We start from the raw sequence: 27,173 nt of genomic DNA on the forward strand, positions 1-27,173 counted from the left end.
CCTGCCAAAAATGGAATTTCCCAATAGCCAACCATTTAAAATCCTATCCCCATTCCCGTTCCAACATGTTGGTGCATAGCCTCCTCTGTTGCCTTGATGAAGCCACTCATATGAGCACCATTTGTATTCTGTCCACATATTCTTCCACTTCATGGCATGAACATCAATTTCTCCTTCCAGTAATTTTTTTCCCTCTCCCCCCTCTATTCTCCACCTCTTCCCCTCTCTTGCCTGTCACCTCCCCTGGTGCCCCTCCTCCTTCCCTTTCTCCTGTATTCAATTTTCTTCTCCTATCAGATTCCTTCCTATCCCACCTCTCTTCATCCATCACCTTCCAGCTTGTCTTCCTTCCCCTCCCCCCACATGTTTGGTCTTTCATTTTCCCCTCCCTTTCCAGTCTGAAGAAAGACCTTGGCCTGAAGCCTTCACTGTTTATTCATTTCCATAGATGCTTCCTGAACTGCTGAGTTCCTTCAGCATTTTGTGTGTGTTGCTCTGGATTTCCTGCATCTGCAGAATCTCTTGTGTTGATAATTATTTTCAGTACCTTTTGGGATTACATTACATCTATCATACGCAGTTCCAGGCCTGTCTGTTGACTGATAGAATGCTCTCAGTCAGTCCGTGGTCTCACAGAAGGCAACCCCACAAGCCTTTCACTAATGGGCTCCTGTCTTGTTGGTGGTTTCTCGTGTCCAACCTTGGGGCATGTTGTATATAATAATTACTTTCTGAGCAGTCTTATTACCCATGCAACATTTAGTGAAAGCATGGTAGAAAGCAAGAATCTCACAACTAATCCCCAATGTAGGTTACAAAAATGGCTGCCGGACAAGTGGATGGAGGTATGTTCTTTCCACTATCCTTTTAGCGTCTTTAAGTAATGATCTATGTAAAATAATATCCATCCCTTTTCAATGTAGATGCATACGATCATGTTTAAAAATAAGTGTTCCTGGATCTCATCAGAAACTGAAAATGCTACAGACACTGGTGGATGATTCTCAAAATCCTCTTGGCAAATGCCCACACTTGTAACAAAGCAGATTTCAGTTAAACTCATACTTCATCAGAATGACCAAATTTGTGGCTAATCTGACAGTGAATGGAATTTATTTTAGAAATGGATTACCTTTCTCAGGGATTGAAGGACGGGAACACTTTTTACAAAGTACAAGAAAACAGACTGATTTTAATTTTGCTGTAGGACATTGGGATCTTTTAATTTTGTTTTCCTTCATCTAATAATCAGCTGTGTTAATTGTACTTTGCTGAGTATCATGCCAGTGTCTGTTTTTAAGAATACACAAGAGAGGATAGGAAAACTGGATGTTCTGCAAGACCATCCATTAGAGTCATGATGCATTTTTGCGTCATTGCACAGTTGGTCCAAAGGCAGATTCCCCCCCCCCCTTTCCTGAACTGCCACAAAGTGCCCCCCCATCTCTTTATTGATTTTCAAAATAACCTGGGTGCAGGTCATCACATCCTGCGCAAACAAATAAATTTTGCAAGAAAAGGAATGCAGCCAAAGGCTGTCTGAATTAGTTCCGGGGATGCTGACTTAGTTATATTACGGCATGTTCCCAAGTTGGAAGAATGAGATGGGACCTCATTAAAATATACAAAATTCTTGTGGGGTTGACAGAGTACATGGAAAGGTGATGCTTGCTTGATTGCGATCTCTAGTACCAGTAGCTCCAGTTTTATAATAAAGGGCAGGGCATTCAGGACTGGGATGAGAAGAGAATTCTTGACCCATGGAGAGCCTTGGGAATTATCTACTCAAGAGGGTCTTGGAGTCTCAGTCAATAAGTATATTCAAAATAGAGTTAGATTTTTAGATATGATATTAGTCCTGTGTAGAGCAGATCAACATGTGCTATGGGCCAAGTGGCCTTCTACTGCTTTTTCCTGGGTTCTAATGTAATTATGCTAGCCTAGGAGAGAGGACAACATGTCTGTGGGTAGAAAGGTGGCAGCAATCACATTGTGACAGTTACCAGGTTGTCAGTTGTTTTTGTGAAATAACTTGAAGGACTAATTCCTTGTGGTCTTGGAAATTTGTATCACGGGACTTTAAACGTACCTGAGAGAGCAATTGTGACCTTGGATTAAAATCTGATGAAGCTGAAAATTTTTTTCAACCATGTAAGACTTCAGTGCAGTGCTGGACTAGAGTTTTATGCACCATTCTCTAGAGCAAGGTTTCCCAATCATTTTTTATGCCATGGACCTCAGATTGGGATCCATGGCATTAACCCCCCCGCTCTAGAGTAAGAGCAGATCCGTAGCCTATGACTCTGAAGGTAGAGAGACGGAATTAGTGAACACGGGCAATGAACCTGCCCTTCCTCCTATAAAATCAGAGATACAATTCAACAGTCATCTTTAATCACTGCTTTTAGACGGGCTGGAGCAGCCCCGATTCTTTATGAATCGAGTTTGTGACGTGGCAATGTTCCAGTGCAAGGAAAATGTAACTAATTTTGGCAAATGATAGATTTCCAGTTTTTGAACTCAATTTTTAACACTTGCGAAATACTGTGCTCAAAATGAGCCAAAGCATAAGAAATGCACCACTACAGGAGATTATAGCATTCGGATGGGGGTTGCTGTGAATCGTATGTTAAAGCTGTGCTATTTATGTTCTCTAGTGGATTAGATGTCTGATAATTAATGATGACAGTTCTAATCCCAGTGAGATGTAGAAAATAGGAACCAAATTTCTTCTGAGGAACTGCCATTAGTGAGTAGTCCTTAATGGTTGATTATGGATCATTGTTGCACTTCGAAAAGTATTTGCAAATCTTTGCTCAGGCACATACATTTGTGAGATGGTGAACAGTTTCCCAAGATGGATCAGAAAGGATTCTGTGGAGGACAGGTATAAGTTAATGAACGAGCATTCATGAGTGACCTAGTGGGAAATCATTTAAACCACCTATATCCAGTTGATTCAAAGATAAAGATACAAACTGATCTTCAGATTATTTCCAGTATAGGAACTGAAAGTTAATCTCTAGGATTGTGTAAAGAAATGGAAGGCAGGCACTTTTGTGTGTAGTATCATGTTATTTCCATAGAAAACCAGGAATTTAAAAGGGATGGTTCGGGAGAGATGGACTGCACTAGTACCAAGTAGAGACAAAGACACCTCTGAAGTACATTAGGAAACTAATGGAAAATAATTTTAACAAGGGTCATTTTAATGGTAACATTAAACTACAAGTACTAGGAATCTGAAATGAAATGATAAAAAATGCTGGAAGCACTGAATAGATGAAACTGCAACTTCAAGAAGCAAAGCAGAGTTATTTTTCAGCTCAAAGGTCATTCATTAGGACTGGGAGAGTGAGAAAATAAGTTTGTTTTAAGTTGTAGGTGTAACAAGAGAACTACAGATGGTGGTGAACCCAAGTGCAGACCAAGGTCTAGAATGAACTCAGGCTCAGACTCGAAATAAACAAATGAAATCCAAAGGCAAGATCACACCTTCACTAATCCGACTACCTGTAATCCAGTTCCTTTGATAATTCAGCACTGTTTATGCTTAATGTGATCCTTTTGTAATTCGGCATTTTCACTAATTGGACACTCCTCAGGTCCCAATGGTGCCGTGAATAGTGAACAGCGAAGGTCGACCTGTACTAGAAATGGAACTCCTATGATTGAGCACTGAGTGCTCAGCACAAGGCCTTTTTTTTCCATGAAGGAATGTGGCAGGCCATAATCGGCAGTCTGAATCTTAAAGGGACAGCAGCAGCTAGCCATCCTCCAGGGAATCGGAGCACTGAAACTTGGGTGCCTGCTGCTGTTCAGTCGGGACTGTGACAGCAGGATAGGTAGGGGGTGGGGGAGGGTAATAGAATGAGGGGAGTATCACTGGTAAGTCTTGGATTGCTGAGATAAGTGCAATGTTTATGGAGCTGTAAAAGAGAGTCTCAAAGCAAGTTGGAGGAACAGTGTATTTTGTCTGAGCATGTTGCTGCCTTCTGGATTTAATTTGGAAGTTTTCAGCTTTAGGTCGTTCAACTACTTTCTCCCTATATGAAAAGTGGTTATTTTTGCCTGACATCAAATTGGCTTAGTGTTTATTCTATTCATATAATCTTACAGTTCGCAGCATGCCCCACAGCTTTGCAATAAACTGCACATTAAACACGAAAAGGAGCATAATGTGGTTGTAAAAGGTCTCAGCCAAAGCGTCGACTGTTTACTCTTTTCCATAGATGCCGCCTGGCCTGCTGAGTTCCTCCAGTGTTTTGTGTGTGTCGCTTGGATTTCCAGCGTCTCTCGTTTGCATTAACCTATTTGGACTCACCCTTTCAGAGAGATTCCCATCCTCTACCAGTCTCTCCCCCACCTCTTATTAAAAATTAATTAGTTTTTCTATCTTTTCCAGTTCTGTTGAGAGGTCTCAGATCTTTAAAGTTTAATTCTGTTTCTCTCTCCACTAATACTCTCTGACATGTGAATTGTTTCCAGCATTTTCTGTTTTTTTTAAATTTCAGTTTTTCAGCATCAGCAGTATTTTGGGGCTGTCTGCTTAATAGATAAATGACAGAAGGTAGAAAGACAGAGACAAACGAAAAGGACACGGTGAAGCTCTGAACGGCTGTTGCTGAACCTGCAATAGGAAAAGTGCTGGAATCCCCAACAGATCAGGCACGGTCTGTGGAGAGCAGGAAATATTACAGATGCAACTCTTTATAGCAGAACCGTCCATTTCTAACACAACCAGTAAAATCAAGCTACCTGAAATGGTTGAATTTAGTATTGAGACCCATAGGATGTAATGAGCCCACTTAGAAGTCAAGGTGCTGTCCCTCCAGCTTCCATTTGGACCTTGTTGGAAAAGTGCATTTGGAATATCTCTAATCAAGAGAAGAAACGTATAAAATCCTAAAGGGATTGGACAGGCTAGATGCAGGAAGATTGTTCCCGATGTTGGGGAAGTCCAGAACGAGGGGTCACAGTTTGAGGATAAAGGGAAAGCCTTTTAGGACCGAGATTAGGAAAAACTTCTTCACATAGAGAGTGGTGAATCTGTGGAATTCTCTGCCACAGGAAACAGTTGAGGCCAGTTCATTGGCTATATTTAAGAGGGAGTTAGACATGGCCCTTGTGGCTACGGGGATCAGGGGGTATGGAGGGAAGGCTGGTACAGGATTCTGAGTTGGATGATCAGCCGTGATCATACTGAATGGCGGTGCAGGCTCGAAGGGCCGAATGGCCTACTCCTGCACCTATTTTCTATGTTTCTATGAATTCCCATGGTCATATCTTTACCCCCTCTTAATTCTGTACCTCTTTCCAAAGATGCTACCTGACTCGCTGTGTGTTTCGAGCACTTCTTGTTATTCTCAACTGAATTGTCACTTTTTGCTTTTTAATTAAAATGAGTATCCACCTTGGAACCACTGAGTGCTGATTTGTTGCTATTTATATGTTGCCTTGGGCAGATGGTACAGTTACCCAAAGTCACCTGGGGCCTTTCTGCCCTGTGGGACTTCAGAACCTGAGAAGGATCCGTATGCAAATTTAAAGGTATCCTTAACAGGAAGCCATCCCACAGCAGCCTGCAGAGGAAGTGAGCAGGGATCAGTGAAAGAGAAATGCTCCTCTGATCCTCGTAAGGAATATCCTCTTCCCAATTATTCCTGCGCTATTTATTTAGTCTCTGCTACTTCCCACAATGTTCCACCTTGAATTGAAAGTAAAACAAAACTACAGATACAGTAAATCTGAAACCAAATCAAGATTGCTGGAAACCCTCAGCAGTTCCATCTAGATAATTGGAGAATGGGGAAAAGTAGGTGGGATAAAGGTACTTCTATGACCTGGACTAACTTGTTTTTCTCTTTCTCCTAACTCTTTCTTTCTGTAGAAGCTGCCTGACCTGGAAAGAAGGCAGTGCTGTTAAATGAGAAAATTATTATATCCTGAAGATGACCTTACTCCTGGTCAGGCTGCTATATGGAAACCTCACTATTTAGAACAATTTTAGTTTAGTCTCATACTTTGGATAGTAGGAACAGGGGGTTTGATATTATGCTTGTTTTGTCTGACATAGCTCATTATGTTCTAGAAAATGCTGTTGCCACCTTCATATCCTGCAGCTCTATTTTAATTCTCTTTTGTATCTTGATTTCAGCACTGAGAGTATCCTGATTCCCTGATTTACTTTGGCAGTGTATTATTCCCTCCTGGCACCTTCAGGCAACTGGAACAAAAGCTGCTGCTGGAGAAGTACTGTCTCGACAATGACAGATGAAGTAGAATTGGGCAAAGGTTCTCTCAAGAAGTACAAGGGAGCAGAGACAGAGGAGGTGAACATGTTTGATTCCTAAATTGGCCCCCACCTCTCCCTGTCTTTCTTCACTGTGCTTTTTGACGTCACCTGAATTCATTGAGTCGGCTTCCATTACGTATTGATAACCAAGTCGACTTCCAATACACCACTTCGGTTTGTTTCAACCTCATAACCATCTCTAAACCTTTTTTTTAAAAAAGCTGGAAAGGGCATAGCTGAGGCATAATTCTTTCCAATAAAGAAATATAGGATCTGTCTATAAAATGATTGTTGGCTGCACCATTTCTGAGTGCTTACTCTGAATTTGCACAGCAGGAACCTCCTGTTGATTTGCAATCCCACCCACATTTTCTGTGAACCAGCAAGAGCTCTTAACTCCACCTCTTCACGTTGACTACCACCACAAGCAGTCTCTACGTTTGTGTTTTTTTTACTTTTTGCAAGCTTTGATTGCTATGGTGATGGTGGGATAGTTGAATAACTGAACAAGTAAGTAATCGAGAGACCCAAGATCAATTACTGCCGTGATAGCAGTGTAGGTTTAATTCAATTAATAACCTGGAATTAGTGGAATTAGTGGGATGTCTTTATAAATCCAAGTGGTTCACTCATGTCCTTCAGGGGTTTAAATCTGCCAGTTTTGGCCTAGTCTAGCTGACAACTGACTACAGACCTACTTTTATTTGTTGTTGTCACTGCCACAACTTCTCAGGAGCAATTTGGCATGGACAATATATGCTGAGCTAGCCAGTGGTGTCTAGGTATCAAAAAACAGACACTTTGAATTAATTTATTCAAAGCTTGACTGTCTCTATCCTGTGCATTGTGCCCAGCAGCAGCATAGTGGTTAGTGCAATGCTTCACAATACCAGTGACCTGGGTTCAATTCCTGCCAGGTTCAATTAACTTCCGGTAATGCCCCCCGCCCCGCTCTAATCCTTCACCATTCCCCATCCCCTTTTCTATCTTTCACCTTACCTCCTTGCCTGCCGATTGATCCCCTCTGGTGCTCCACCTCCCTTTTCTTTCTTCTGTGGCCTTCTGTCTCTTTTACTAATCAACTTCTTAGCTCTTTACTTCATCTCCCTCCACCTCCAGGTTTCACCCATCACTTTGTGTTTCTCTCTCCCTCCCCCCCCCCACCTTTTAAATCTACTCCTCAGTTTTTTTAATCTCCAGTCCTGCCGAAGGGTTTTGGCCGGAAACGTTGACTGTACTCTTTTCAATAGACTGTGGTAGGTTAATTGGTCATTTTAACTTGTCCCGTGATTAGGCTGGGATTAAAATCAAGGGGATTTTGGGCGGTATGTCTTGAAGGGCCAGAAGGCCCCTAGCCTAATCGTGGGACAATTTACAATCACCAATTAACCTACCAACAAAAACATCTTTGGACTGTGGGAGGAAACCAGAGCACCTGGAGGAAACCCACACGGTCACAGCAAGAATGTACAAACTCCTTACAGACAGCGACAGGAATTGGTTGCTGGTAGTGTAAAGGTTGTGCTAACCATTGTACTACTGTGCTGTCTCATTAAACCTGGGACAATGATACTGACTGTCTATCAATGCCTCTCATAATTTTATAAACTTCCAGCTTCTGAACTTCCTCTGCTTGTGAGAAAACAAACCTCGTAAACCTCTTCTGAATCCTTCCTAAAGCCTCCACATCTGTCCTATAATAGGTGTGACCAGACTGAACACAATAGCTCGGATTTTGCCTAACCGGAGTTCTTTAAAGCTGCACCATTGCATCATCAGTTGTTACAGTTTTATAATCATAATTACATTGTTTTAGACAATATTTATCTCGGCACTAAGTCAGCAATCAAATTAGGATTTTAACTGTGCTTTTTGGAATAATTCCTTAAAATATCTGCGGTATCTCTTTGTCTGACCAACATGTTATTGCATTTGTTACATTGATAGCCAGGAGGGCCATTTTGTTGAAGTGGAAGGATACATCGGCTCCCATTTTGTCACAATGGTTCTCTCAAGTGATGCTATGTCATAGTTTGGAGAAAATTAGGTTGAACTTTTGAACCTATGTTTGATTTTGAGAAAAGATGGGGTTTGTTTGCTCATTACTATCATTTGAGTTAATTGGTAGATTCCCTCCATGATCTAATTGTAAATTTTTTGTACATTTTTTTTTCTTGCTGGCGGTTTGATGTTTATCTTCAGAAGCTTTTTGTATGACGCATTGCTCCGGGGTTGAACACCTAATGGGGTTTCCCCCCCTCACTTTTCCTTGCTTGGTAGGGGTTTTCTTTTTTTGTTCACCAAAATTTTTTCAATCTTTAAAATAATGTCTTTTTCTTGAGACATTGTAAGTGTTGCCTACTTCAATGTACTCTTGTTAATTTTGGATAATAATAAAAAGATTTGAAAAGAAAAAAATATTATGATTTTAATTGTTTTTTAAGGAATTCAGAGTATGCTAGCGTATTTCCCAGTGTAGTGGCTGGGAATGGAGGATCTCACCAGTGTGTGTTGGGAACTCTAAAGTCACAAGCAGTTTGGGTACTGTGGCTTTTAGGATTTGACCACATGGCAAAATGCTGGTCTTTAAATCGTTTACTCTCTCTAATTCATCTACACTTTATTAATGAACTATTTTTGTCTCTATTTTTTTCTGTGTAAATATTAAGATGTACTAATTCCACCTAGAAGAACAAAAAAAGATGTTGTTTGGTGCTGACCAAAATGGTATTTCTATGACTTTAATTTGTCCTTTGGTATCCAGATTCTTGTTAATGCTTGATTTGACTGGCTGAAGCTTCTCTTTGACAAATAATGTTTGGAGTTTGGAAATATGCGTCATAGAACTTTGCTAAGATCTGATAAATGTCCTTACAGTACAGGAAGAAAAGAATTCAAAATGTTGGATGACTGATACTAGCTCGCCTGAGGGTCTGTGTCTCAGCACAAACTGCGTAATTTTTCAACCATTCAGTATTGATTTTGCTGTGTAGATTATGTATGTTGCTTTCAATTGGCATGTTCCAGTTTGATCATTGAAAACAAGTTGAATAACCTGCTTATCAGCGTCACCTCTGTGGAATATTAGATATTGGCTTGCGGGCACCAGGCTATTTGTTTAAACCTGTACCACACGGTTCAGTTCAATTCAAGTGCAGGCAATAACACGTCCACGTTCGCAAGTGGTGCTTCTAAAGCAATATGTTAATGGTTAACCTTCAGGTTTAATGGCGGAATTGGCAGGGGATACCAGGTTTGTGTCACTTTCTTCAATATTTGCTTGTTTACCTATGAGGCTGCTTTTGATTCCTCACTATGTTGCATCTTCCTTGTGGTAGAATAAAATTGGGGGCTAATGCGTCTGGAAGGCAAGTATGTTTAGTAGCAAACCAGTAGGCTGTTTGTATCAGGAACTGTCATGGCCCCTCGAGCAAGCCTTTGGCACCTTTTCTGCCATTTGTAGCCCCTTGATAAATTCTGCTGTAATTGTTGGCAACCCTTGACTAAATTATTATCTTTGTCTCTCTTCCCCACCCCCCACCCACGCCCCGGCTATTCTGAAATAGTGGTGAAAACTGTTCCCATTGCATTTTCTCTCAGGCCAGACAATTCAACTGGTTCCGAAACAGAAACTAAAGTTAAAGTCAAGTTTATTGTCATATGCAGAAGTACATGCCTGTACAAGTGCAATTCAAAGCAGGATCACAGACATGCAGCATTAGTATAAGAAGCATTCACAAGAAAAACATTTATTAAATATTTTTACAAGGACAAGCATAAAGGTCCATTTTATGGTCAGGTTATCATAGTGTTACTGAACTCCAGCGACTAGGGTTGTACCAGCTAATTCAGGAACCAAATGACTGAAGAAAAGTAACTGCCTTGAATCTTGAAACAGCCACTGGCTGCTGTAAATATTCACAGGGTAAGGGTCCCCAATTCCTTGGTCCTGTCAGATCTCCTGCACTTCCACGCACTCCTCTGCCCTCCTTAGCTCCTTGTCAAAAACGTTTGTAAAGCTTGATGTTTCACATACAAAGTCATGTGGACTTCTCCTCATTAGACTCTCTATCCAAATGTTGGTAGATCTTGTCCCTCAGAATTCTCATCGGTAACTTGCCCACCACTAATGTCAAGTTTACCAGCCTGTAGTGCCCTGGCTTGTCTCTGGTACCCTTTTAAACAACAGTACCACATTAGCCACTTTCCTGTTTTTGGGAACTTCATCAATGGCTAAGGATGAAGCAGATATCTCTGCAACAGCTTCCCAGAAAATCCAAGGGTGCACTTGGTCAAGCCCAGTGGATTTATTCACCTTAACACACTGTCTGGCCACAAATACCTCTCCCTGGTAACATAAATAATCTTCAAAATATCTCCACTTGTTTCCCTTATCTCTCGAGTATGATTTTCTTCTTGATGTCATGCAGTATTTCTGAAGAGAGAGTAAATCCATTACTTAGTACCTGTTAATTGCCACTGGCGTTTAGAGCAGCAATGAATGTCCTTCATCTCCGGTGGTGTTCAGAGCTTCCTTCAGTATGTCAGTAGCTTCCTCTTGGTTTTCCCTGCTGTCAGTCATGCACGTCCCAGATGGAGACTGCGGAATACTGTTGCACTCAGATATAGAGAGATTCTTCATTGCTGTTTCCGTAACAATTTTGCTTTACCAGTCAAGGTTGTTATCCCTGAGTTTAACACCTGAACCTGGAGGATCGGTGGACCATGCTTGAACTGGCCTCAAAATGTCTGGCACAGGTGACCATACCAAGAGCCAAGGCTTAAAGCCCTGAGTCCAGCCAATATAGCTCTTCACTTCATTGAGGCATGCAAGCCTCCGAACCACCACAAGGTTGTGGTCCCCTTGAGGGAGAAGTTTTTAATGCCACAGGCTATTGCCCTTTCATCAGAACAGGCTAGTTCTGTCAGAAGCTTGCTCTGTGATGGTGCCCAATAACAGCCATTCTCCTGGTCTGGACTTGTGATGGGCCCCTACTTCTCACTGTAGCTTTATGGGGTCTTTTGAGAACCTGTGCTGTTTGAGAGGATTCAGACAATGGATTAATCGCGACTCATTCTCCTTCGCTGATTGGAATGGTTAAATATTTATCTTATTCCACAATGATCTGCAACAATTTGTAACCTCATACATATCTTTCTAGTTACATTTCCTCCACACACAGAGCAGCTCCAATTACCAAGTTTATACTATTTTCTGTTGGCTGGCACCCACGCTGTTTCTTACGGATTTCCTCTTGGTCCCAGCCATATTTTCCTCATCCCTTATCTTGAGTTTAAAATGTTTTTTTTTTGTTTTTTTTTTGGTTTGTTTACTCATAGGGTCTGGGGTTTGTTGCGGTTTTTTTATATTTTCTGGCTTTTACTCTGTTATATTAAGTGTTTGTTTTAATTGAGTTACCTTTTTTTTATTCTTTTACTGTTTTATAATTAGCTGATCTTTTTTATATTTACACTTTTTTTAGGGAGCGTATACTGGAAGTCATGGGGGTAGTTTTAGTGCTTGCTTCTTTCGGGCTGGTCTGCGTTAGATTTAGCCTTGGGGTCATGGGGTGGGGGGTGGTGGGAAGGGCATCATGTTTTAGTTCCTTTCTTCTTGGGCTATGTACATTATTGAAGTATTGGTTGCGTTCTTCTTCCCAGTATCTCTTATTTGTTCTGTTCCCTTTCCGGGTTCATGGGTTGAACCTATCGTCAATCCTCCTTGATGCGGGTTGACTTTAGGGTTTATGGAGTCTATTATTAATTTTGTCTCCTGGAATACTAATGGTCTTAATCATCCTATTAAAAGGAAAAAAGTTTTTAAAGTGTTCCGGAGACTTAAAAGCACAAATTTTATTTTTACAAGAGACCCATGTGCGGAGGGGGGACAGACTACGTTTTTTTAAATTCTGGAAGGAACAACAGTTTCATTCGAACTCCAATGCTAAGATTCGAGGCGTCTCTATTTTTATAGACTCCTCAGTTACCTTTATACAACATGATACTATTTCTGATCCGAATGGTAGATTTCTATTGGTTAGTGGTCTACTATTTAATAAAAAGGTAGTTTTGGTTAATGTTTATGCTCCTAATATGGACTGTCCGGAATTTTATAAATCATTATTCAATCAGTTCCCGAATTTGAATGAGTTTTCATTGATCTGGGACGGAGATCTTAATACCTGTTTATCTCCAGCTTTGGACCGTTCGGCTCCTCTACGGACCTTACCTAATAAATCTGCAACTTTGATTAATTCATTCCTCTCTAATTCTGGGTTGACGGACATTTGGCGTTTTTTGCATCCTCAGGAAAAAGATTTTTTCTTTTTTTTCACATGTTCACCATTCCTATTCAAGAATTGATTATTTCTTTATTGACTCTCGTCTTATTTCTTCAGTGATTAAATGTGATTATGACTCTATAACCATTTCGGATCATGCTCCACTTAAGCTTTCTATTAAAATTCAGGCCAATACACAAAATAATAGACAATGGCGTTTTAATTCCCTGTTGCTTCAGGGCTCGGACTTTGTTAACTTTATGAATGAACAGATTGATTTTTTTTTACAATTAACTATACAGAGGATATTTCTGTGAACATTCTTTGGGATACTTTTAAAGCTTATATTCGTGGTCAGATTATCTCGTATTCTGCTGCTTTGAGGAAGAAGCTGAAGCAGGAGAAGTTGGTAATTGTGGACAAGATTAAGGAAATTGATAAGAAATATGTTATAGCTCCCTCTGAGGAGTTATATAAACAAAGAACTGAACTTCAAATGGAACACAGTTTATTACTTTCGTCCTCGATTGTAAACCAATTAAAGAAAACAAGAAGTGAATTTTATGTACACAGTGACAAAATTGGCAAACTGTTGGCTAATCAACTGAAGTCTAATTATGCTAAATCTCAAATTAATCAGATTTATAACCAAAATGACCGACTGATACTTGATCATGCAGGGATTAATCAAACCTTCTGTGATTTTTATTTTTCCTTATATCAATCAGAGTCTCCTCGAGATTCTAAATATATGAATGATTTTTTAGATAACCTAGACTTCCCTGAGATTTCACAGGATATGTCTTCTATGTTAGATACTCCCATTACCACGGATGAGATTAAGAATGTTATTTCCTCTATGAATTTGGGGAAAGCTCCTGGCCCTGATGGGTTTACCGTAGAATTTTATAAATGTTTCGCACCTTCATTAATCCCTTGGTTCTGTAGGGTTTTTGAGGCTTCATTAAAACTTGGTAAACTTCCTGAATCTTTCAATAGAGCGTCAATCTCTCTAATATTAAAGAAGGATAAAGATCCTGCTCAATGTGCATCTTATAGACCAATATCTTTATTAAATGTTGATTCTAAAGTATTTTCTAAGTTATTAGCAAATAGATTAGAAAAAGTACTTCCTTTTATTATTTCGGAAGACCAAACAGGTTTTATTAAAGGTCGTTACTCTTTTTATAATATTCGTACACTGTTAAATATTGTTTATACTCCCTCACAAAATGTTCCTGAGTGTGTTATCTTTTTAGATGCTGAGAAAGCTTTTGATAGTGTAGAATGGCCTTACTTATTTAAGGTGCTTGAAATGTTTAATTTTAGCTCGAAATTTATATCCTGGATTAAACTGTTATATCATTCTCCTGTGGCCTCGGTCCGTACTAACTCTCTAAGCTCACCTTTTTTCCCTCTTTTTCGAGGTACTCGACAAGGTTGTCCTCTTAGTCCTTTATTATTTGATATTGCATTAGAACCTCTTGCAATTGCCATTCGAGAATCTCCAAATATTACTGGGATAACTCGGGGCTTAAAGTCCCATAAAATATCACTCTATGCTGATGACTTACTTTTATATATTTCTAATCCCCAAAAATCCATCCCTGCTGTTTTAGAGCTATTAGCACAATTTGGTCTTTTTTCAGGTTATAAATTAAATCTTAGTAAGAGTGAACTTTTCCCGATTAATAAACAACTTCCCTTATATCATAACTTTCCATTTAAATTGATTAATAATTATTTTTCATATCTTGGGATTAAAATTACTTGTAAATACAAAGATTTATTTAAGATTAACTTTTTACCCTTAATTGACCATATTATTCAACTTTCATCTAAATGGTTTCCTTTATATTTAACTTTGATTGGTCGTATTAATGCAGTTAAGATGTTTTTTTGCCAAAATTTTTATATATATTTCAGGCATTACCAATTTTTGTTCCAAAATCTTTTTTTGATAAAGTTGACTCCAAAATTTCTTCATTTATTTGGCAAAATAAAAACCCGAGACTGGGTAAAATACATTTACAGAAAGCTAAGAGAGATGGAGGTTTAGCATTACCTAACTTTAGATTTTATTATTGGGCAATTAATATTCGACATATGAAATTTTGGTTACTTGACCAGGATATACTATCCATTCCTAAATGGGTAGCATTGGAATTACAATCTGTTCAGGGTTATACACTTGGCTCTATTTTAGGTTCCTCTCTTCCTTTTGATTTGAAACGCCTTAAACAGGTATCTAACTCGATAGTTAAATATACCTTATGTATTTGGTTTCAATTCAGAAAATTTTTTGATCTTAACCAATTTGGGCTAGCGATTCCTATTTTAGGTAATATATCTTTTCCTCCCTCTTTTACGGATCGTGCTTTTCAAATTTGGAAGACTAAGGGTATTTCACGGTTTTTGAATTTACTTTTAGATGGTTTCCTTATGTCTTTTGAACAATTATCTAATAAATATAATTTATCAAGAATACATTTTTTTAGATATCTACAAGTTAGAAATTTCCTAAGTACTATACTTTCTTCCTTTCCAATGCTTCCTCCTACATACGTTTTAGATACTATAATTAACCTTAATCCATGTCAGAAAGGTGCATCGGCTATGATTTATAATATTATTATGAAACTTAGGAAAGCTCCATTTGATAAGATTAGGGTAGATTGGGAACAGGAATTGGGGTCTATCATTTCCGTGGATGACTGGGGACAGATTTTACAATTAGTCAATACTTCCTCTATCTGTGCTAAACATTCCCTAATTCAATTTAAAGTTGTTCATAGAGCACATATGTCCAAAGATAAATTAGCTCACTTTTATTCTCATATTAATCCTTTTTGTGATAGATGTCCGGGGCAGATAGCCTCTTTAACTCATATGTTTTGGTCTTGTCCTACTCTGGAAACTTTTTGGAGAGACATTTTTAATATTATCTCCAAGGTATTGAATATAGATATCTCTCCTCACCCTATTACTGCTATCTTTGGACTACCTAAAATTTCCAGTAATCTTTCTCCTTCAGCCCGTAGAATGATTGCATTTCTTACTTTAATGGCGAAAAGATGTATCTTACAACATTGGAAAGAGCCTAATGCTCCAACTACCTTTTTTTGGTTTTCTCAGACGATATTATGCTTGAATTTGGAGAAAATTAGAAGCAATCTTTATGATTCCTCATTTAAATTTGAACAGACCTGGAGATCTTTTATTCAATAATTTCATTTAATGTAATATATACCCTTCTTGTTTTTTTTACTGTTTTTAATGGAGGTCGGGATTGAGGACGTGATTTTAAGTTTTTTAACTCTGTTTGGTTTCAAGTTAGCCCATTGCTTTGCTTTGCTTTTAGTTAGTTGCACGGTGGGTTTTTTTTGGGGTTTTTTTTTTCCTTTTCTCTATTGATATATATATAAAAATTAGTATGCTATTATGTTACCTTGGTACATTATGTTTAAATTACATTGTATCATTTTTTTTTGTATTAATATCTCCCGTAATTTTATTATATTCTAACAGTGTATTAGTGCCTATATGGCTTACCTTTTTGTATACTTATTCAATAAAAAGAAAGAAAAAATGTTTTTTTTTATTTATATATTTCTAATGTTTCTGATGAAAGGTTGTTGAAGTGTTAAGTGTTTTTCTCTCTATATTCATGAACATTTACAGCATTTATTACTTTGGAGTTTTTAATGTTGTGTGATGAACTTTGCTCTGCCATACCTCTGTTTAAGGAAGATTAAGATTTTTATTTACTTTTAGAACGGGAAAAGCCTTGTAATTACTCACCAGCATAGCTTTTGGGGTCTGCCGAGACCCTGTGCTGTTTTGAGAAGATTCAGACAATCACATCACAGGCTCATTCTCCAATGAAATGCTGAAATATTGATTTTGATCCATGATTCTGAAGGTAGCTATTAACAGGAGGGGATAAGAAACAGGAATTTAGGAGCCTTGTTGCAAGAAGAACAAAAGAAGAATGATGCAAGGTAAAGTTGATGAAATCAGCATTTGAAAGCCCTGTCCTTAAAGTTAATAAATCTTTCATTTGGCCTGAGCTGTTCTGTACTTAAAGAAATAATGTTGTGCACTCATGGTTTTGTACCATAGCTATTTCAGATTGGTCATGGATTATGAATTTGCTTTCTTCATAAATATTCCAGAGAGCGGTGAGTGTTTTTGGAACTTTTATTTCAGAGAATAATTGGGAGTGTGCTTTTGGACTCGTGTTTTTTCTATTGAGATTTCCTGATAACAGGTTATTTAATTTTGAGAATTCTTGGCAACATTTGACACTCAGTCAGTGACCTAAGCTTGTTGTTTACAGGACATTCATAGTTCTGAGGTTTTGCAAGGGAAGATTTCCCAACTTTGGATAGAGATTCAAAATCTTGGATTTTGCATGTATGATTTTCTTTTGTCGATTTCTGCAAAGCTCTGGTACTTTATGGCAGTGCTCCAATAATAATGTTATTGTTCATTATTTATCACAGGCTTTTCAAAGATTAAATTGTGATCTTGTGTAATGTTTTCTGTAAGTTACATTGGTGAAAAGATATTGGTGTACTCTGAGATTCAAGATTGTTCAATATAATTTCCTGCACACAAGTCATAAACATGAGGAAGTCTGCAGATTCTGGAAATCCCAAAACCTGGAGGAACTCAGTAGGTCAGGCAGCATTTATGGAAATGAATAAACAGTCGACATTTCAGGCCAAGACCCTTCATCAGGACTAAAGTGTTAGGAGAAGAAAATAATTATTACCTTGTATCTGATGCAACACAAAGAACACAATAATAATAATAATAATAATAATTTTAAAACATACAATGAATATAAATACATAAGACAGCATATATATAGATGCATTGTCCATAAAGTGATTTGAAAGTGTAGATAAAGTAACTGGGAAATAATAAAATGGTGATGGAGTTAGTGGGTGGAGGTGTTGATCAGACTTGCTGCTTACGGAAGGCAACTGTTTTTGAGTCTGGTGGTCCTGGCATGGATGCTACCTAGCCTCCTCCCTGATGGGAGTGGACCCAACGGTCCATGAGCAGGGTGCGTGCGATCCTCATGATGTTACATGTAGGCTGGTGCCAACAATGCGTTGGGCAGTTTTGACTACTGATTGTAGAGCCTTCCTGACTACCGAGGTGCAGTTTCCATACCAAGCAGTGATGGAGCATGTTAAGATGCCCTCGACTTCACACCTGTAAAATGACGTGAGTATGGATGTGCATAGTCCAGCTTTCTTCAGTATCCTCAGAAGGTAGAAGTGTTTCTGAGTTTTCTGGACTGCGTAGGATGTGTTCTGAGACCACGAGAGTTTGTGTTCGATGTGCCCTCCCAGTGGTTTGAAACTGCGGTGCTGCCGATGTAAAAGGATGTCTGAGTGATGCGAGTTTTCCTGGAGTTGATGACCATCTCCTTGGGTCTTGCTGACATTAGGGGCGAGGTTACTTGCCTGGCACCAGGCCTTGAGCTCTTCCACTTCCTCTCTGTAGGTCATCACATTCTTGTTGGTGATGAGCCCCACCACCACATTGTGTCATCGGTGAACTTGGCAGTGTGATTTCTTGGGTGTTTGGCCCGGCAGTGTTGTGTGTGCGTTGTTGTTGTTCGTCCATCGTTGACGTCGAAGAGGACCTCGGCACCATAATAATGGTGTCGAGACTAGCGCGTGATTTGGATTTAAGTGAGGGAGAGTTGCGCAGCATCAGCCTCACTCTCTCTTCCCAATTCCCATCTGGGTCCAGTGGCAAGACAGAGTCGAGACGGCTGGAGATGGGACTAGGCGCAGTGGATGACCAGGACGTCTTCTGTGTCTTGTCCTGCTCTACATGTTCCATGACGCTTGCAGAGACTGCCTTCTTGACCGTTGGACCTTCCGCTGGTCTCATCCGCTCAATCCGCCGGAGTCTGTCTTCACATGCTGAGATAGCCAACTCCCTATCTCACCGAGGGTTTGAGACCCGTTGGCTACCCTCACCTGGTTTAGTCGGCTTGTCGAAGCCGTTGCCCGGGGTGTGGCTGCTGTCGCATGCAAACAGCTACGGGGAGCCACAGGTGAGAGCTGAGTGCCAGGTGGGGACCAAAGGTGGACTAACCGCCCTGAAAAGGACGCGACATGTTCCCCCACTAGAGGTGCTACCCCTCCCTGACACTCCATATACCCATGTGCATAATGGACTGCCAGCACACAGTCCTGGGGGGCACCTGTATTGTGGATGATGAGGAGGGAGAGGTGGTGGTCCGTCCTGACTGTGAGGGTCTCTTCATGAGGAAGTACAAGACCTGGTTGCACAGTGCTGTATTTAGACCGAGGAGTTCACCAGGGTGTGTGGGATAATAGTGTTGAATGCCAAACTGAGATCCAGAAACAGCTTTCTAGGTGTGTCCGGGCAAGATGCAAGACAGATACTTTGGTATCTGTGGAAGAGTGATTCTCTCGGTAAGCATATTGGTGAGTGTCCAGTGTGGCAGGAGAAGAGTTTTTAATATGTGCCATTATCAGCCGTTCAAAACAGCTCATAATAATTGGCATCAGTACCACTGGGTGATGGTCACCTGGTTCTGAAGGTGTCGAGTTCTTTGGTACAGGGATGGTGGTGGCTATTTGAAGCATGTGGGGACGGCAGCCTGGATGAATCAAGCATTGAAGATGTTAGTGAGCCGGTGTGTACATCCCCCAAGTACTCGGCCTGGGGTGTTGTTTGTATTTGGTTGAATCGCCAAATGATTTATTCAGGAAATGCTATGAACACAATGTTAACTGAAAAAAAACTAAAATAAAAAGAAATACATTACACTGTGAAAGTGAATTTATTTAAGTTTTGATTTCCTTATGGAGAATAATATTGAAGCTTCCAAATGTTTTTGTGTTCACAAAGAGTAATTTAGAATAAATCTCTTTCAGTGATGGTTGTTAAACCTCAGTAAGCCAAAGTGATCTTCAGAACTTCCCTCTTCCGCATTACATCAAATGTTTTAAGATTCCGCCTTCAAGAAGGTGAAATAATCTTCAAGGTGGAAAGTTTGTATGAAATCTTTTGACAAGTTCCCGATTCCATCAGATTGTCTCTGCTCAGGAAAACAGTTCACTATTTCAATTTCCTACCCAAATGCAATGATCATTCCCAGCTGGTTTTCTCTGCTGCAAGCTGTCATCATAAACTGCTCTCCTGACACCCTCATTCAGTATACCCTCCTCTCAGCCGTCAGGCACCAGTGGAGGCGATTTTGGAGGGTAGTGGTGGCAATGATAACACGTTCTCAGTTGCTTGAATATGCTGGTTGCATGAGAATTGCTTAAAAAAAAAACAACTGTACGTTATACACCAATATTCTGTGCATAAATTGGCTCATGATTTTTAATTTTTGATGAAATGAATTTGCTTTTTCTGCTAGCATTGGTCCTAAGGTGCATGTGTCTCCTGATCACTTAAAAAGATACTGGTTATATAAAATGAAATCGGGATTGTCAAGTTTCATTATATGCATTTCAAGGCACTTTTTAAAGTTGTATCATTCTCTGAGTTCAGGAAAAACTTTATTCAGAATCAGGTTTAATATCACTGGTATATATTGTGAAATTTGTTAACTTTGAAACATGATAAATATAGAAAAAACTTATAGTAAATATATATGTGTATATTAAATTTTTAAATGAGTAGTAGTGAGGTAGTGTTCAGGGGTTCAATGTCCAATTAGAAATTGGACGGCAGAGGGGATGAAGCTCTTCCTGAATCGCTGAGTGTGTGCCTTCAGGCTTCTGTACCTCCTTCCTGATGGTAACAATGTGAAGGGAGCATGTCCTGTGTGGTGAGAGTCCTTAAAGATGGATACTGCCTTCCTGAGGCACCACTCCTTGAAGATGTCTTGGATACTATGGAGGCTAGCACCCATAATAATTTTACAGCTTTCTGCAGCTTACTGTGCAGTAATACGCCCCCCACCCCCACCATACCAGTCGGTGATCCAGCCTGTCGGAATGCTTTCCTTGGTAGAATTTTCGAGTGTTTTAGGTGTCAAACCAAATCTCCTCAAACTCCTAATGAAATATAGCTGTGAACTTTGCAATTTGCTGTCATTAATTGTTGAGGAACCAATGTTGAATCCTTTCATTGGAATATCACAATTTTCAACTTTTTCTTCCCTTGTGTATTTCTGTTCTCTGTTTCTGTGTTATTGAAATGCATTTCCGCTTCCTAACGCTTTTTGGAGTAACCTTGTCAATTTTGAAAGGAGAAAAACAGCACTGTTTACAAAACACAATTGTTGTGGGTTGATGGAGCTATCAGATGTACAAAAGAACTTCCCATCCCAGTGAGACAAATTACAATTTTGGAAAAAAAATTACAAAATTACCTAATATTCTTAGAACCTTTCTGCTGGTTGCATCAGAGTACTGGATAAATGAGGTTGTTGCACTTGGTGTCAGTAATGTAATTATGGATTTCAGTGACTCTGGGATTGAGATAACAGTTCTGCTACCATCTTCCCTTCACTTCCCTTCAGAATTTCTCTCAGCCTTAGCTTTAAACCTGCACCTTTCTCTGGACATATCCCACCTTTTGCCTGCTCTGAGCACCTTTGTTCACAGTGCTTCTCCACCACTTACGGTAAACTGCTGAACTACCCGGTTCCCCTTCCTATCCCCACTGTTAGCTAATGTGGTTAATGGTTCTAATTCCCCTTGGCGGGGGGGGGGGTGTTGTTATTTCTCTGCCGTCAACACTGCTCTCCTCAGAAAGCAACCCCTTAACTCTTCCGCCATTGCAAAATGCTTCCCCAACCTTCCTTGCATGTTAAAGGCTGTTAAGTTTGTAGTTTTCTTTCTGGGAATTCATTTTTTAAGTGCACCTAGTCGGGTTTACATTGCGAGCAGGATGTCTCCTGTCTAAGTCACTGCTAAATCTAATCTGATCGTGACAAAAGTAATCTCTCCTCTCTTGTCAAGGCTGCAGATGTGCTGAGGACACGTTTGACCAGAGCTTCCTCCTCTACCCTTTTTCTGCTGTGGCCAAGCAATACTCACTAGCTTCCGTTTTCCTATCCATTTATAGCCAGATGTCTCTTCACCTGCAGATACTGGAATTGTAAAGTGAAAACAGAAAGTGCTGGAAGTACTCAGCAGGTCAGGCTGCATCTTTGATCTTCAGCATGATATGTTAACTTTGCCTTTCTTCCCACACATGTTTCTCGATCTACTGACTATTTCTTTCATTTTCTGCTTTTCTTTTAAATTGCCTGCAGTTGGTTTTCTTTGTTTTTGTACGGTTAGATCTGGATTTAATCTTGGTTGTTCTTTTTTTTCCCCCCAATTTTAAACTTTTCCTGGGAAGATCGTTTAAAAGAAAAAGAAAATCTGTCATCGGTTTTCATGCGTACGCTGAGAACAACCAGCTCAACCTTGCCACGACCCTGTCCCGACTTCTCTGCTGTCTCTAAGTCAGGGGTTCCCACCCTGAGGTGCACAGACCCCTTGCTTAACGATATTGGTCCATGGCGTTTTTTTAAAAAAAAGTTGGGATTTGTTCAGTCAGAGAGTGGAACCTTTGATCCTCATCCCCGTTCCTGATAGGACTTCAAATCTAGTTCAGTGTCATTGTTAAGAATAGCATTTCCCACCTTCACAGTCACACTCGAGCCCACCTGCATACATGTTCCTGAAATGCTTGTGCACACCATTTTATATCCTTGGGCTTGGCTCTGTCAGCTTGCACACCAGAGATCATTTCAAAAAAAGAATGTCCTCATCAGACAAGGTTGTGTTTATTTGTCATTCTGTACTGAAGAAGAATTCTCCACTTTCATAAATCTCACCTTTGCTTTCAAATCCCCCCCCCCCCCCCCCAGGCCTTTTACCCTGTTATCAATCCCTTCCTGCCAAGGGTTCTCAAAGATATCTGCTCCCTCCAATTCTGCTGTCATGAATGTCGTCAATTTCAATTGTCCCTCCAGTGAGTTAATCGGAGACCTTGACTCTGAAATTCCTTTCCTTGCACTGTTCACTGCCACTTTTTTTTAATCAGCTCCTTAAAACTTCTTGGTCATCTGCAGCCATTTCTATTGCCTGACTTGTGTTTCATTTAAGAATGCTCCTGTGAAACCCTTGAAGATTTACAACATTAGAATGCATATTGTAACTTTTGGCCCAGGTTTTGTAGTAATGAACAGTGGTGAGGCTTCTGTGGTTGGTGTTATTTCTGGGGAAACTGACAGTGACTTTTGACGTCCACATGCACAGTTAAAGGGGGTTCACTTTGTTGTCCCTGCCAAAGGGTATTCTTCACAAAAGGAATCACTGACAGCACTAAACTATATGTCCCCGATTGGAATTTAACTTTTTATTTTTTTAGTTTTAAATAAAGTACAGCTCCAGTAGTAAGGCATCCATCCAATTGTTGGGAGATCTTGACACTTTGACATCTGCCTTGTTCATTTATCGGGAATGTGAATCTGGGATCCAGAGTATGAGCAGAATGTGCAGTCAGAGTCAGGGATCTGGACTATTGGCTGGGTTGTGCCCAGAACTGGGGCCGAGATCTGGAACATGGTATGTTATCTACTCAAGCTGAGGTTCAGAGTGCTTGTTGATTTCCCATTCCCTATAAACTCACTGGTTTACTGGAATATTTATTGTATAACCGTGCAGCATGTTTAGACATAAAAAGAAATAGAAGCATTTTGGAGCATTGATAGAAGTTCTTTGAGTTCGCCACTACCAACTACCAAAATCCTAAGGGCATTGGGTTCTCTGTTTTATTCTAGCATGTGCTATTGTCGCTGTTCTTTCCTGCGAGTGACAGGGGTCGGGATTGTTATTGTCCCTGTCTTTTCCCTGTGAGTGACCGGAGTTGGAGATTGTTATTGACGCTGTTATATATCCCTGGTGAGTGAGGGAGTTGGGGGTTGTTGCTGTTTTTTCCCCGGCGAGTGAGGGGTTGGGGATTGTTGTTGTTGCTGTTTTTTTCTCTGTGAGTGATGGGGATCGGGGATTGTTGTTGTTGCTGCTTTCCCCCCCGTGAGTGACGGGGGTTGGGGATTGTTGTTGTTGCTGTTTTTTCCCCTGCGAGTGACGGGGGTCGGGGATTATTGTTGCTGCTTTACCCCCCGTGAGTGAGGGATCAGGGATTGTTGTTGCTGTTTTTTTCCTTGTGAGTGAGGGGGTCGGGGATTGTTGTTGTTGCTGCTTTCCCCCCCGTGAGTGACAGGGGTCGGGGATTGTTGTTGTTGCTGTTTTTTCCCCTGCGAGTGACAGGGGTCGGGGATTGTTGTTGTTGCTGTTTTTTTCCCTGTGAGTGAGGGGGTCGGGGATTGTTGTTGTTTCATTCTCTCTGCAAGTGAGGGGGTTGGAGATTGTTTTTTGCGGGGGAAGGTTGGGGATTTAATGCTGTTGTATTTCTTTATTTCATGGCTATCTGGAGAAGACAAATATCACAGTTGTATTGTACATGCATAGTTTGACAGTGAAATAAACCTTTGAACCATTGAATTAGAATTTCTACTGAACAACTTCTCTGACCCTGAGATCATATTTTATATTCTCATTCCCGGTGCCCCACGTATCAATTCCACTCAATCCTTTAATTTCCATAGGTAACAGGAGCGTGTTTTGTGTTTATTGCATCTTGCTTCATCCCTCATTTGGGAGCATTTTTTTTTCTGTCTAGTTGATCAGCTTGCTTGTCCTAAATCTGAATGCTGAAAGGTTCCCCATCAGAAGTTCACATTCAGACAGGAAGCCTCCATTCTGGAGTTTTGCACCAGAGTTGACAGAATTAAAAGATTTATGCCATTATATATACTGCATCTGCTGTGGAAATTTCAAGCTCAACTCCCCCTTTTTTAAACTTGCTGTCCCTTTTCTATTTTCCTTGAAGCTCCTGGTGTAATGGCCTTTCCTTTAATGCTTTTCTTGTGCTTCTTTCTACTACGTACTTGGTTGAATTGACTACATCAAATGAATATCATTCATAGTTTCTGTGGATGATTTTCTTATCCTTCATTCCATGCATTCTACCGAACCCTACTTATTTTTGGTCCTGATGCTATGAATATGCCAATCCTTTCTTGTTTTGCTGTTCTGAATACAGCTACGCTAATTGCTGTGAGAGACTTTTAGATTGTATATCCAATATTTGAGCTTGTTTTTTGGCTGATGATACTTGACAATCCTGAGCCATTATGAATCCATATTTTACAACTTGGGACATTAAAAGGAATGGTAGATTAGCAAATAATAATGACTCCGAGAATTCCATTAATGCAATTACTATCTACAAATGTCAACTAGAGAATCTAAGAAACATTACTTCAATTCCTGATGTTTTATAGAGCAGCCTCACAGTGGATGGTCAAGACGTGAGAGGACTACCTGGCAATGAAGCTACATCAGCAGCTTTCATCTTTATCCTTCATCCTTCATCTATCAGAATTCACGTAGTTCGTCTCCATCTCACAAGTCCAGGCTTGAGCTTTGATTGTTCTTTCTTGCACTAGCCATCTTCAGAAGAATCTTTTGAAATCCCTCTTTTTCCATCAGCTGACTACTGGTCTTTTATTTGACAAGAGAGAACATTCCTCAAGTGATGTGACACCATCACTAGTGAACCCATGTCAAATTAACAGTTCACGTATGAAGCCCAATTAACAAAGCCATTCATTAATTTCCTTGTAAAATGGAGGCAAAGACCTGAATGTTTCGTGGTTGACTGCATTCTTATACATGTTGATATATAAAAGGCATTTGTATGTCACAAACCATTGGACGTGGCTGCTGTCCTGGCTACGCCTGTGTGATAAGCTTAGGCGTATTGTTCTTTAGAAAGGGTACATGAATTGCCAAATCGGGCAGCCTTTCTTTTACCCAGTTCATGTAGGACGTTTATGGGTCTTTGCGCAGAAGTCACTCAAATGTACAAATCGATAAGGATGATAGTGTGCTAGTGTTCAGGTCAAGGATGCTGGAACACAAAAGGATTGAAGCAATGCTGTGTTGTGTAAACTGTTGAGGACTAAACAAAGTTCTGGTGCAGCCTCTTGGGAAGGGTATGTTGACCTTGGATGGAATAAATTAGAAATTCACCTGAATGCTGCCAGGAGCTAAATTATGAGGTAAAGTTCGAGGACCAAGGATTGTGTTCTCTTGAGTGTAGAAGATTAAGTAGCAATATAGCTGTGATGCTTAAACTGATTAAGGGCTTTGTTAGATTTTGAGAAACGATTTCGTCCACGTACAAGCCCAGAACACAAGGAGACTTGATCTTAAAAAAAAGAGAGCCAGGTTGTTTGTGATAGCCTCGAAGTCTTCCAGACAGTATTGTGTAAATCTGGAATTCACTTGAAAAAACTGTTGCGGCTGGGAATCTGTTCAAAAGACAGATATTTCTTCAGCCTGGGTATTCAAGTATTTCAATGCAAAAGGCAACAGAGGTGAGCTAGACATCAGCTGTGAGTTAGCTGCACGGTTAATAAACTTGGGCCTGGATGAGTGAGCGCAGTTGCAATGTGTTATACTTCAACATTCTTTCCAAGCAGCCACATTTTCAAGCTATGATACATAATTGAAAGTAAATATTTAATTTACGGAAAAAGCAGAAGGGAATTTTGCAACTCTACAAAGCTGATTTTAATCAGTGTGCCTATTAACTCTTAATTGTGCTGCGTGTGCAGGGTATGTACAGAAGTTCAAACTTACTTTTGAATAACTCCAGAAATTTAATTTTGCTACCCTGGTATAATGTGGAATAGTATGGGTCAGCCAGCTGGTCATACTGACTGTCTGTTGGTTTTGCAAAGTTGGGTTGACAGGGATGTCTTTACTTTTATATGTGTATCTTAAAAAATGTTTAAATGAAACATTTATATTTTCAAATGATACCAGTGTCAGAAACTTATAAAATAGTCAAAGCCATGTGTACATATATCAATAACAACAGCCCCGTCATTCATGTCCCATTAATTTGATTTGCGTAGATCCCAGAGGTGAAAGAAAAGTGACTGATAATAGCACCATTTCGTTTTTCCAAAATTATCTGTTAAATATGAACAAGCATCTGGTCTCCCAAAGCGTTGTTTCAATGAAAAACATGATTTGTACTGCAGCCAGGAAGGAAGTGGCCCCTTAAAATTTCCTGTATTGTATGGAGCTGGCGCTCTCAAGCAAGTAGTAACTCCAACATGTGGATGCAATAGCTTTGCAAGTAGAAATAACATTCCATCTGCAAATACCTCTCTCACTGCTCTTGGCTTGTAGTGTAGCTTTTCCCACACTTATCCCTGAATCATCTGAAGACAGAGAAATGTGGAATTTTTCTTTCCCATTGGACCAAGGTAAATGCCTGTGGCACTGAGAACAGAGTTTCCATATGTCCAAGGCATCCACAGCTTTAGGTAGCCTGAAGGAATTCTGACTCTAACGATGTGCTGTTCCTATTGCGCAGCTCAGCTTTTGGACTTGATGAAAACAAAAAGCGTGAAGGAACTTTGAACCCTGGGGTGACTGTTTAAAAATTTAACCCACTTGGTTTTAATAAGACTGGTTGGTGAGTTGAAAAAGCAGTGTATGAAAGAATGA

General features: G+C 40.0%; 1 protein-coding gene across 5 annotated transcripts in view; it reads left to right on the forward strand.

Moving 5' to 3' along the window:
* The window catches only part of LOC140187008 (plexin-B2-like), a 254,710-nt gene that overhangs the window by 94,350 nt on the left and 133,187 nt on the right, over nucleotides 1–27,173 (forward strand). Inside the window, exon 1 of one of the 5 annotated variants that reach the window (XM_072241871.1) lies at nucleotides 6,312–6,332. The exons of the other annotated variants lie outside the window; for them this stretch is intronic. The gene's annotated coding sequence lies outside the window, so the exon portion shown is untranslated. Of the gene's footprint in view, nucleotides 1–6,311; nucleotides 6,333–27,173 lie in introns of those variants that run through there. 5 annotated transcript variants of the gene reach the window in all.

Source organism: Mobula birostris, chromosome 23, assembly GCF_030028105.1.
Source record: "Mobula birostris isolate sMobBir1 chromosome 23, sMobBir1.hap1, whole genome shotgun sequence".
Taxonomy (NCBI): domain Eukaryota; kingdom Metazoa; phylum Chordata; class Chondrichthyes; order Myliobatiformes; family Myliobatidae; genus Mobula; species Mobula birostris.